Source organism: Theropithecus gelada, chromosome 7a, assembly GCF_003255815.1.
Source record: "Theropithecus gelada isolate Dixy chromosome 7a, Tgel_1.0, whole genome shotgun sequence".
In the NCBI taxonomy this organism is placed as follows: Eukaryota; Metazoa; Chordata; class Mammalia; order Primates; family Cercopithecidae; genus Theropithecus; species Theropithecus gelada.
In genome coordinates, this window is record NC_037674.1 from 43,087,825 (window position 1) to 43,100,678 (window position 12,854).

Genomic DNA, 12,854 nt, shown 5'->3' on the forward strand with positions numbered 1-12,854 from the left:
TCTACACCATTGTTTTACCCACTTGATTGGTTTCTCAGACAATGCCACTTTCCTCCTTTGCAGCTATCATTTGCATACACCACAGAATTCAGACCTGTGAAAGTGATTGGGAGCAAAGTTCTCTACCTAAACATCTACAGCTTCAAAATTAAAGGAGAAAAATTGGTATAATGAAACAATCACTTCAAGTAATTAAGTGGAAGAAGCCAGAGGATCAGATTAAATTAGTGACATGTTTTAATTACAGAACATTTGAAAAGAAGCAATAGTCCATTATCTTTTAACACATATATGTTACATAGATACTGTGCTCTTGGTAAACTAAGGCATGTTTGAAAAAAGAATCATTTATATGTGTACAATATCTAAGTATCCTAAATATAATTTAGTCACGATGGGCCAGGCTCGGTGGCTCACACCTGTAATCCCAGCACTTTGGGAGGCCGAGGCGCGTGGATCACGAGGTCAAGAGATTGAGACCATCCTGCCCAGCATCGTAAAACCCCGTCTCTACTAAAAATACAAAAAATTAGCCGAGCGTGGTTGCGGGCGCCTGTAGTCCCAGCTACTCGGGAGGCTGAGGCAGGAGAATCGCTTGAACCTGGGAGGCGGAGGTTGCAGTGAGCCGAGATTGCACCACTGCACTCCAGCCTGGCGACAGAGTGAGACTCCATCTCAAAAAAAAAAAAAAAAAAAAAAAAAAAAAAAATTAGTCACGATGAATTAATTACTGAGCTTTTGCTCTTCTAAATAGGAAACTGAAATATTTGGTGGTAAGAGGATTTTGGGGAAATTATATATCATTTTCCAGGAAGTTTTTGGGAGAAGCATACATTAAACAATGGAGGTGTCTTTGTATGAGAAATGACCCATTATTTAATGTTGAATGTTTGCAGTGGTTGGAGAGCATTATTGGATATAAGTATCTCCCTTAATATAGTACCTCTTTTATATTGACTTTAAAGAAACCGAAGAGATTATAATATTAAATGTGCTACTGCCTACCTGTGCCACCTACCTATTTAGTGACCTTTCCATAAGCTACTTACAGTTACTTATAGAACAAACTGGGGGCTAGGGATGTACTGTGCTAAAAGCTTCATATACATTATTTTATTGCATCTTTCCAAAAACTCCATGCGTGTAGGTACTACGACTGTTCTCATTTTACATATGAGGAAATTGAGACTTAGTGAGAGTGTCTCACCCCATGTCTCAAGCTAAACGAAAGAAATTTGGGATTTGCTCTCTTTTACCACAAATTCCAGCATGTTGTACAAAGTAGAGGGTTTAGTTTCACTTGCCCCAGATCATCCAAGGAATTTGCACATTTTTAGAATAACAAATTCTAGTGTATTGTTTAAAACATAGGAAAAAAGCAGGTTAACTTACGCATACTTCCTGCTAATAAAATGAGCTTGTACAACTGACAGCATGGTAAGGCATTGCAATTATGTGATCAAAGTCAGAAGAAAAAAATGGTGTCAGTGGAATTCTCCTATGGTGATGGATCTGTAAGACTGGTGAAGAATGATGTTGGAAAGGCATAGAATGTGAAAGCTGGGAAGTCATGCCCTGAAGTTTTGAGAGATGAGTATAAGGTTAAGAAATCATAGAAGCATTGGGAAAGGCTTCCAACAAAATGTGGAATAGCCTGGAAGGAGTTTGGGGAGCATTATTTCAGCTGTGTCATCTTAAGAATTGTAAGCGTCCCATTTTTTAAGTATAAAAATACATATTTTATCACAAGTAATATATTAGTAACCATCTGATAGCTTTAACAATTAATAATCATTTGTATTCATTTGGCACCTTTCTTCTAAAGAGCTCAAAGCACTTTACATTTGTTATCTCATTAATTCCCAACACTGTCCCTGTGGGGAAGGTAATAAGTATTTTAACATTTAAATGTTTATCTTTCAGAATTTCTCAAGCATACATTAATTATATTTCCAAAAATGTAAATGTTCATTAGTTTTATTTTACTGTTCCTCTGGCTTTAATGTGCATAACAAATTTGTGCAACTCTTTAAATGTACTAATCATGGTAAATCGCATCTGGAAAACTGTAAATGAAGTTGCCAAGATAATGTGAGGGTGGCAGCTGGGGGAGTGGGGAAGCATTCGACTTCACTTTTCTCACTGGAAGAAGTTTGGATCAACCCATCGCAATGGGCTCTTCCGTATCTTCTCCACATATCATTCCTTTCAAGAGGTGTGCCACAGGAAGGTCAGGACTGCATCTAAGAGCTCAAAGCCGATAGAGCTACTATTTATACTGTTGCTTTATTAATGACTTCATCAATGGGGAACAGAAACTTGAGGCATGCTGTTAGGAATTACATCCCAAAGAGTCACAGAATAATAAGGGCCAGGAACTGGCCTCCCCAGCCCTCCTTCTCTCGGGCCTGGTCTTACCTTCCTCAATTTTCTAACTAGAAAAATGGCAGAGCATAGTACCTGCTCCTCAGGGAAGCAATCGAGATGAATTGGCCAATGTTGGGAGAGTGTTTCAAAGATGAAGCGTTCTATATAAATGTTTAAGTATTATTATTACACGGCTACTTCAAATGGAAGTTCTAACTTTGAAATGTGATTATACACTTTCCAAAAACAAACCCCTTCATAACCACATATATAGGTTTATTTTTCACTCTAACAGTCTAACTCATGGTTGTGAAACTTTATTGCACTTGATGGAGGGCCTTGGCTTTTATTAGTTTTAAACTGCTGGTTTCTGGGGTATTTATGTAAATGAGGGAAAGACACCAAAACAGTAAATAATAAGCATGTCCCTGCTGTTTAAAAATCTGTTGGTGAAAACAACTTTTGTTATAAGAAGACCCTAAACATAGCACAGAAAAATATAGCTTTGCCATTAACATTTTGTTTCAGTTTTACAATTGTCACCCTATACATGTGTGTCATCACACACACACACACACACAGAGGCAGAAAGGAGAGAGAGAGAGGAGAGAGAAGTGAGCAAAATGCTACATTTTAAGATGTTTTTATTTAACAAACTGTTATAAAGTATACCAGATGGCTAATTATAGCTCCCAGAAACAAAAGGCCACACCCAAGTTTACTGCAATAGCCTCATAAGGAATGTTATGATGAAATCATCATCCCATAAACTCGACAGCAAAACAGCAGACCTTCCATTGGTTGCAAAATAAACTCCAAATTAAAATTAAAATTTTGATTCATTTAAAGATTCATGCCACTTTGCTTCCCAGGAAAGGACACAAAATACTTTGCAATCGTTGAAAAACTCAAAATTATTTAGGAACATGCTCTTTGTTTGCAGATTCCCTTTCCATGGCTTTTCATTTTCTCGGGCTTTATTTTTCCAAGTTGAATATCTATAAACACATTGCTAAGCCAAAAATTTAGATCATTTGCAACAATAGTGAAGAACCTAAAGGTCTAAATGTTCAATAATAGGGTATTGTTTTAAAAATATGAAATATCTACATTAAAGACTTCTATACAGTCATTCAAAAATCATGTTTCTACACCAACCATACAATCCAGCCATTCCACTCCTAGGTATTTGCTCAAGAGAGAAGAAAGCATATGTCCATACAAAGACTTGCACAGGAATGATCAAAGCAGCTTGGTTTACAATACCCCAAGGCTGGAAACAACCCAAATGTCCATCAGCAGATGAACAAATTAAAAATAGTGGGATAATCCATAAAATGGAACACCACTGAGCAATGAAAAGAAAGAAACTATTAATAAATCAACAGCATAGAAGAATCTCTATGTTGAATGAAAAAATGAAGACAAAAAACGTACATACCTATTTAACATTTTAGAACATAAAAACTATAGTGAGTAGTAACCTGGGGATGAGAGAAAGGGTGGGAATAGGGTGAGAAGGAGAAGGAGGAAGAAGATTACAAAGAGGCAGAAGGAAAATGCTGGGTGATGGATATTTTCACTATACTGACATACAAATGATTTATTGGGTATATACAGATGTCAAAACTTATCTAATTGTACATGTTAAATATTGTCAAAGATAAATAAGGCCGGACACTAGTAAAAGTGGTAAGGAGAGATTTTAATCAGTAATACACTATTGCAATAGGGAAAAGGGTTCAGTGTAAACTGAATTCAACTTCAATTTGCACAGAGCTGACTGGGCATTGTAAGGGGAGAATGAGGGAACAGAAGAGGGGACAGTGGCTGCTCAGTAGAGTCAGGGAAGTGAAAAATAACAGAAACCAGGAAGCGGGGTTGGTTCATGTGAAACCCACCTGGTTTTGCTAACTGACACAGAAGTTAGGCTCCTACTCTCACACAGAAACTGGGAGACAGGAGCCCTAATTTAGGATTGGCTACAAGACAGTTTATTCTTTTGGCACCCTGGAGTTTTCTCAAGCAGGTATTTTAAGAGGGGGCTAGGGTCATCTTAGGGTTGCAGCCTTGAGCTATTAGAAACTATGTTAATGTTTGTTCAAGTCTTCATAGGCCAAGGTTAAGGCCTGGTCAAGAAGAGGGCTGGGAGGAGCCTGGCCGGAGCTTAGTCAAGGAGAGAATCTTTGTCAATATGTGCAGTTTATGAATGTCAATAATACCTCAAAAAGCTGTTTTTTAAAAATCATGTATTAGGAGAATATAAGTGAAATTATATTCATTAAAATGAAATGTTATTACTAAATAAACATTTTAAAATGTTTTCAATAGCATGAAAACTATTGTTTTTATTCTAAGCTTAATGCCGTCTAAACACTCTAGAATTCACATCCAGACCACGTCTTTGTTGCCATACCTATGCAACTTTGTGCCACACCACAGAGAATGCATAAAAGGGCAAATGCCTCCACTCACCTGCAAATATTTGGAAGGGCAGAGTAGTGATTATGTGGCATCTGTAGGTATTCTAAATGGGTATGGAATATGTATGACATCTACTTTAGATTTAAATGTCTTAACGGGTTTTAGTTTAAGCTCTTTCCTTAATAAACGAATAATTTCTCCTCTTTAGTTCTCAGGTTTCTGATACATAAAATAAGAAAGAGGAACTGATATTTAAGCTTCCTTCCAGCTCTGATGTTCTACAATTCTATGCCACCATCATCAATGTATATAAAAGGGACAAAATTGTTGTTGTTGTTGTTGTTTAGTTTCTTGTTTTTTTAAGATGGAGCCTCACTCTATCACCCAGGCTGGAGTGCAGTGGCGTGATCTCAGCTCACTGCAACCTCCGCCTCCTGGGTTCATGCGATTCTCCTGCCTCAGCTTCCTGAGTAGCTGGGATTACAGGCACCCACCACCACACCCAGCTAATTTTTCTATTTTTAGTAGAGACGGGGTTTCACCATGTTGGCCAGGCTGGTCTCAAACTCCTGACCTCAGGTGATCCACCCGCCTCGGCCTCCCAAAGTGCTGGGATCACAGGCAGGAGTCACCTTGCCCAGCCAAAATTTTATGTATCATGCAAGGAGGTGGTCTCTTCTTCCAGCTTTCTTCCATGTATTGGAAACAATGGATGAAAATACTTTGCCCCTTAAACACCCGCATCTACTATCCGAAAGGCCTACGATTTTAAATGGTTGCAAAATATTGCATCATTTTAAAATAGTTCCTTGCAACACATTTTTCTTATGAAAAGGAGCCATATGAAGCCAAATACAACACCTCCTTTAGACTGGGATCATGTCCTTCATTTTTTGTGTTTCAGTTTCGGCACTGAGCTCTCAGTTATTGTTAATCAACAAAACTAATGGAAACATCTTATTTTGAAAGCATTTTTATTTGAACCGATGTCATGTATACCTTCTGTACTAGAAGATCTTGATGGAAAAAGATGAAATAGAAATGAGAATAAGAGACCGGGCAGAGTGGCTTATGCCTGTAATCCCAGCACCTTGGGAGGCCAAAGCGGGTGGATCACGAAGTCAGGAGTTCGAGACCAGCCTAGCCAACATGGTGAAACCTAGTCTCTACTAAAAATTCAAAAATTAGCCAGGCATGGTGGCGGTCACCTGTAGCCCCAGCTACTCGGGAGGCTGTGGCAGGAGAATCGCTTGAACCCAGGAGGCGGAGGTTGCAGTGAGCCAAGATCATGCCACTACACTCCAGCCTGGGTAACGAAGTAAGACTCCATCTCAAAAAATAAAAATAAAGAAAGAAAGAAATGAGAATAAGAAACTTTACCTGGGCATTTCTGTCCTTGTACAAACCAGAGCATCTCTGGGTAGCTGCAGCGCTGTCTCTGAGCTTTAATATTTGCCTGTACCCAAAAAGAGATGGAAGATTCATTTCCTAATATTCCATCTTGCAATATAGTCCCTGGTGAACTGCATACATGAGATATAATAAAATGGTGAAGCTATTTCTACCTGACACCTTTAATCCCATCTTTTAAAAACATCCGAAAACGCCACCATGTTTCCTGGGCACCATCAACCAGCGGGCAGGCACAGCCTTTTTAGGAAGTATTCTGACATTCATGCAGCAAGGCTTGGACAAGGAGCTGGAAGCAAGATGACTCTATATCCCTCTACAAAGATCACATTTGTTATTATGACCAAAACTTATGTGTAAAACACTTCTTTGAACTTCATCGCCAAGGCGGAAACCTCTCTGCTCCTTTTATTCTCACTACAGCTCATAGGCTCTTGGCACTAACACCATGAAAACAAAAACTTACCGATGACATGAGCTTTCAAAACTACTCATAAACATTCTTCTTAAGATGACTTTGTCTTTCAGGATGCCTGTAGAGTTTTTGATTTTTCTAATTATGGAAACGTACCCTCATTCCAGAAAACAAATACCGTAACATAGCTTCTTTGGAAACACATTTAAAAAAAAAAACAAAAAACAAAACAAAACAAAAAGAAACTTGGTAAAACAGGAAAGCATAAGAAAAAAATTAAATCAATTTTTATTCCACCACCTGGAGATAACCACTGTCAAGGTTTTGGAGTGTATCTGCTATGATTCCTGCCTAGGTCCTCTGCATTTGCCATTCCCTCTCCCTGGGACACTCTTACCTCCACAGCTTGCCTGGCTCACTCACTTGCTGCATTCAGGTCTCTGCCCAACTCTCACCAGACCAGGGGGGCCTCCCTGACCACCCTCCTAAAGTAGTACCACCATTACTCTCTATTCTCTTACTCTGCTTTATTTTTCTTCAAAGCCAATTAACAATGTGTGGTATTATGTAATATCACATAATAGATACATTACATAGTTATCTGTCTCACTCAATGGATTGTAAATTTAATGATATATGAATGTTAGCCAGGTGCAGTGGCTCACGCCTGTAATCCCAGCACTTTGGGAGGCCAAGGTGGGCAGATCACCTGAGGTCAGGAGTTCAAGACCAGCCTGGCCAACATGGTGAAACCCCATCTCTACCAAAAATACAAAATTAGCTGGGTGTGGTGGTGCATGCCTGTAATCCCAGCTATGAGGGAGGCTGAGGAAGGAGGATCACTTGAACCTGGGGGTTGCAGTGAGCCAAGATCGCACCACTGCACTCCAGCCTGGGAGACAGTGAGACTCCGTCTCAAAAGAAAGAAAAAAGTATGTATATAAACAAATGTACATATATAAACACACATATATACATGTACATATCTCCTAGAACATTCTCTCTCAGTAGTAACAGTTGCTTGCTTAATATATATTGCTTTTATTCTTTTATCATTTTGAGTTTCTATTATACAGATTCTTTTTTCTTTGCACATATAAATTTAGAAATAGGATCATCCCAGACATACTGTACAGACTGTGTTTTTTACTTAGCAGTAAATTATCAAGATACACTGGAAACTCTTACCCAGTGAGATTTTAATAATGGCATAAAGGATGCTAAAAATTCCCTATTGTTAAACTGGTACATGGGCATTTTGATGCATCCATCAAATACATATCATGTTAGCATCAACCAGTTAAGAAAGTTATTAATATTAATAACATATTCATATGGTACTTTATCGTTTATAAAGTATTTTCATCTCTTGTTTGATCCTACAATAAACTCAAGTAAACAGAGCAGAAACTCAGGTTAAATAATTTCCCTAAAATAATATAACTGGTGTTAGGGAGTCCAGACTCAAAGGTCTGGATTTTCACCATACCTCTTGTCCCTGGTTGAAGCCTTCATTTTATAGATGAGTGATCCATGCTTAGAGAACAGGGAAGGGATGTGCCCATAGTCACATGGCTTCTTCAAGAAAGAATAGAGACAAGAACCCAAGACTCCTGACTCCCTGTCCATCGCTCTCACAACTACTCTGTCTCTCCACTGCATGCTGGCTCAATAAATTAGAACAAAATTCGTAACTTGCTACACAGTTAAAATGGCGACCGACGCATGCTGATATCCTTCTCTGAAGATTACTCAGTATATTTGCTTGGTGCTGCAAAGTGCCAACCTGATGACACTTGCAATCCTGAGCTTATTTGATGTGGTTGGGAAGCAAATGAGATTCCAGTGCCCCTGTTGCGCATAGGTGCTCAATGAGCATTTCCTGCATGGTGGGGAAGTGCCCTATATTTACAGTATTTGATCCAGTTTAACAGCAAGATCCCGTGTTAAAATTAGCCTTGAAAAGTTTTCACCCTAGTTCACACAAAAACAAGATTCTGTGATTATGACTAGCAATTTTTCATGAGTTGATTATCTGAAGAAAACCTAAAAGGTTTTGAACCATTAAGCATTCGATTTAGGAAAAAAAAAAAACCTTAGTGTACAGAAGAATAAACTGAGAAATGAAACAGACTTGTTTCTTGTAATAATTATGAGCAATATCTCAAACTCAGCATCCTTAGACCATTGAGCTGTGTAGGATGAATGTGCTAATTAATCAATTACTACCCAACAATGTACCCTGTTTATTTACTGAAATGCACCAGAAACGTGCGCAGAACTGGTAATTATTAATCATCTTCAGTAACAAATATGACTCAAGTTCACCTTCATATAATTAATAGAGCATGTAGTTAGCTTTAACATCTTGCTTTATTAGGAATAGCAATGAGAAATAAATAAAAGAAGCTGAACCCCAAGTTGTGGTTCATGGAGATGCTGGCTTGGACTAATGTGCATATTATTCATAGCAGCAGCATTACTCATACCCACCCCAATTGCAGCCAGCTGCTCTCTAAATTAAAACCTAACTTTAAAAAACTAAACGTTTTTGTTTGAATAAAATTTTAGGCTTAGAGAAAAGTTGTAAAAATAGTCCAAAGAATCCACATATACACTTTCCTCAGGTTCCCCAACTCAAACCCGAGTTTTAGAGCTTGATAATTTGCTTACATTTGGGACCTTTGTTGGGGGTGTCCAAACTTATTAGCACATGGCTTTCCATTTTAAAGATATTCTAAAAGTACTTTTCAATATACATAGAAATAGTTGTTTTACATCAATTTTTTAAAGTAATCTAGTTTTGAAAGTCACTCTTTCGACCAGGTGCAGTGGCTCACGCCTGTAATCCCAGTACTTTGGGAGCCCCAGGCAGGTGGATCACCTGAGGTCAGGAGTTTGAGACCACCCTGACCAACATGGTGAAATCCTATCTCTACTAAAAATACATAAATTAGCTGAGTGTGGTGGCACATGCCTGTAATCAGCTACTCCAGAGGCTGACACAGGAGAATTGCTTGAACCCAGGAGGTGGAGGTTACATGGAGCCGAGATTGTGCCATTGCACTCTAGCCTGGACAAGAGCGAAGCTCCATCTAAAAACAAAACAAAACAAAAGCCATTTTTTTTTTTTTTTTTGGTGAGACGGAGGTTTACTCTTGTTGCCCAGGCTGGAGTGCAATGGCGCGATCTTGGTTCACCGCATCCTCCGCCTCCCAGGTTCAAGCAATTATCCTGCCTCAGCCTCCTGAGTAGCTGGGATTACAGGCATGTGTCACCATGCCCGGTTAATTTTGTATTTTCAGTAGAGACGGGGTTTCACCGTGTTGCTCAGGCTGATCTCAAACTCCTGATCTCAGGTAATCCGCCCCCTCACCCTCCCAAAGTGCTGGGATTACAGGTGTGACCCACTGCGCCTGGCCAAAGTCATTCTTTTTGAGTCATCATGCATGCCCCAAAATTTACTTTCAGCCAGATAGATTTCTGGTTAAGTGGATTGTATTTTGGGTCTAGAATGCTATTTCCTGAGTCTTTGTGTTCAAAGCATGGGTTTTTGAGTCCAGCTCTTACAGGTTCAAATCCCAGCTCCACCACCTGCCTGCTCTGTGACTGTGAATAACCACATTACCCTCTCTAACCTTTGACATTTCATTCCCTCAGCCTGGAAATGAAGAAAATGAAACCTTGCTCTGGAGTGTTGTTTAAATGAGACAGTAGATGTAAAGCACCTAGAATAACATAAACACCTAGAAACTGGTAGATATCATTACATGGAGATTAATACCCTCTGTAGCCACTTTTTGCTTAAGAAACTGAAATGTGCACACACAAAGTGGTATTTCACACAATGGAGCTGCAAAGGCAGGTTAACATTTTTGAAAGTTTTCTCCTGAAAGAAAAAAATAGAGAAAGTCTAGTGCTATTGTGCAGTAAATTAAAAAACCTCCACCATCTGAAAATACCAGTGGAACTTCCCTTCAAAAACCTAAACTGACAAATCGTAAATCAGCTGGTGGACTACTGTATTTCCATTATCACAGGATTCAAGGACTCCTTAAATGGAGGGTCCCCTTAGGGCATTTCAGTATTTGTTTATAGATCATTAACTACTTGTCAGTGAGATGGGATGTGGGAGGGGGCAGAGACAGTTAAAGCTAAAGGGCTAAGAGCCACTGTCATTGAAGATCAGCAATGAAGCCAAAACGTCTTCAGGATTAGGTGTAAAAATATTATTCATGTTACCAAAATGTCACATGCTTTTCATGAATGTGTCTGTTGATAAAACAAGGCTCACTTTATGAAGATGGAATCATAACTATGACCCATGTGACAAGGTGAATTTATTTGGCTATGTTTTCAAATACTTCCCCAAACATATAAGGATTTGTGATATTGGAAACATGCCCATAAAATGGACTGTTATCTATCAGCATATGTCATTATCAGATTTTAAAAGTCACAAATATAGGCTGGGCAGCGTGGCCCATGCCTAAAATCTCAGCATCTTGGGAGTCAGGAGGATCACTTGAGCCCAGGAGTTCAAGGCCAGCATGGGCAACATAGGGAGATTCTATCTCTACAAAAAATAAAAAACTTAGCTAGGTGTGGTGGCATGTGCCTACAGTCCCAGCTACTCAGGAGGCTAAGGAGGGAGGATCATCTGATTCTAGGAGGTTGAGGCTGCAGTGAGCTGAGATCGCACCATTGAACTCCAGCCTGGGTGACAGAACAAGACCCTAACTCAAAAAAAAAAAAAAAAGTCATGAATATGTCTCCTTGCCTCCGGATTCCAGAGTATCAGCATTCACAGCAGGAGTTGGGAGTGTAACCATAATTGTTCTATTGCCTGATGTGCACAGCAAGGTAATACACCAAGACACTGGGACTGGGGTATAGCCGAGAAAGAATGAGATGGGAGGAAATCTCAAATTTGTCTCACCTAGGAGTTTGGGGCTGGGCTGGGTTTTTAAGGGTTTTAGGGCAGACCAAAGTGTGGAGAACATTGATTGGTCAAAGAGTGCAAGGCGAAGCCATGAGACAGAGAGATGAAGAAAGTGGATTCTCATAGCGATTCCGTTCCTCTGTGGAGGTCTTCAAACTGGTTGGTGTCAGCTGTTTCACTGGAATTTGAGATCTGAAAAACATCTTAAGCAATTCTTAAAGAAAAGCCTTATGATTCTACAGTCAGAAATCCCATCTGTGGGAACAGTGGGGATGCAAGTGGTCAGTACATAGTGCTGTGTGACTTTCAGTCACAAGGAAGTCGGCCGAAGTGCAGCCTGATTAATGCTTAATTGTAACCCTATTTCTGTCCAGAACTCTTGCTAAACCTAAGAGGACAGCTTCAGGAGTAGAACTCTTTCCTAACGAAAAGCACACTGAAAGCCAGGAGGACAGGATTTTTAGTCTTGATTCTGATATATGACCTTGGATACCTTTCTTACCTATTCTGCAGTTTAATCTCTCCAACGATCAAAATTAAAATTTTAGTTAAAACCACTGACCCTACATATTGTAATTTCCTTTCTCCAACATCTTTCAAACATACTGATTGTATTCACTTCACCCACTTTCCCCCATACCCCTCATTTATTCAACAAGTAGAGTGCCTTCCATATGCCAAGTACTGTTTTAGGTGCTGGGATCACAAAAGTTAATAAAACAGACATAAATCCCTGGCCTTAGGAAGTCTACGTTCCAGTGAAGAGAAACACCAACAGTAGTTGAGACACAAGATGCTTTTGGATGAAGTCTATACCCACTATGTTAACAGTAAAGTGCTTTACTACAATAATTCTTCTTGCCACTCTGTAACAGCAGCCTACTCCTTGGGGGCCTTCAGAACCTCAATCAGTTCAACAGAAAGACTCAAGAAGATCTAGATAAGAATATAGCAGTTCCTTCCTTTCCTAATGACTTCTGCCATAACTCAGTATTTCCATGAGGATAATTTTGCATAAAGCCAATGTATATTGTCCTTGCCAGGGCAACACAAGGATACAGGAACGGAGCAGGGAGCGGCATTTGCCACTGGCGGAGGGGGGGAGAATTAATGAACATTCATCCAGCTGCAGGGGTCTCTCAAGCCATCTCTCCTGGTGCTGAGCATGGCTTAGAGGGCACTGAGCCACCAAGCAGATTTGGGTTTCTAGAAAACCAATGTCTGTGGCTCCTGTGAGTATCTATTTTTAAGTTCTAAAGCATGCTGGAATATGAATGGGACAGCATCCTCTCCATG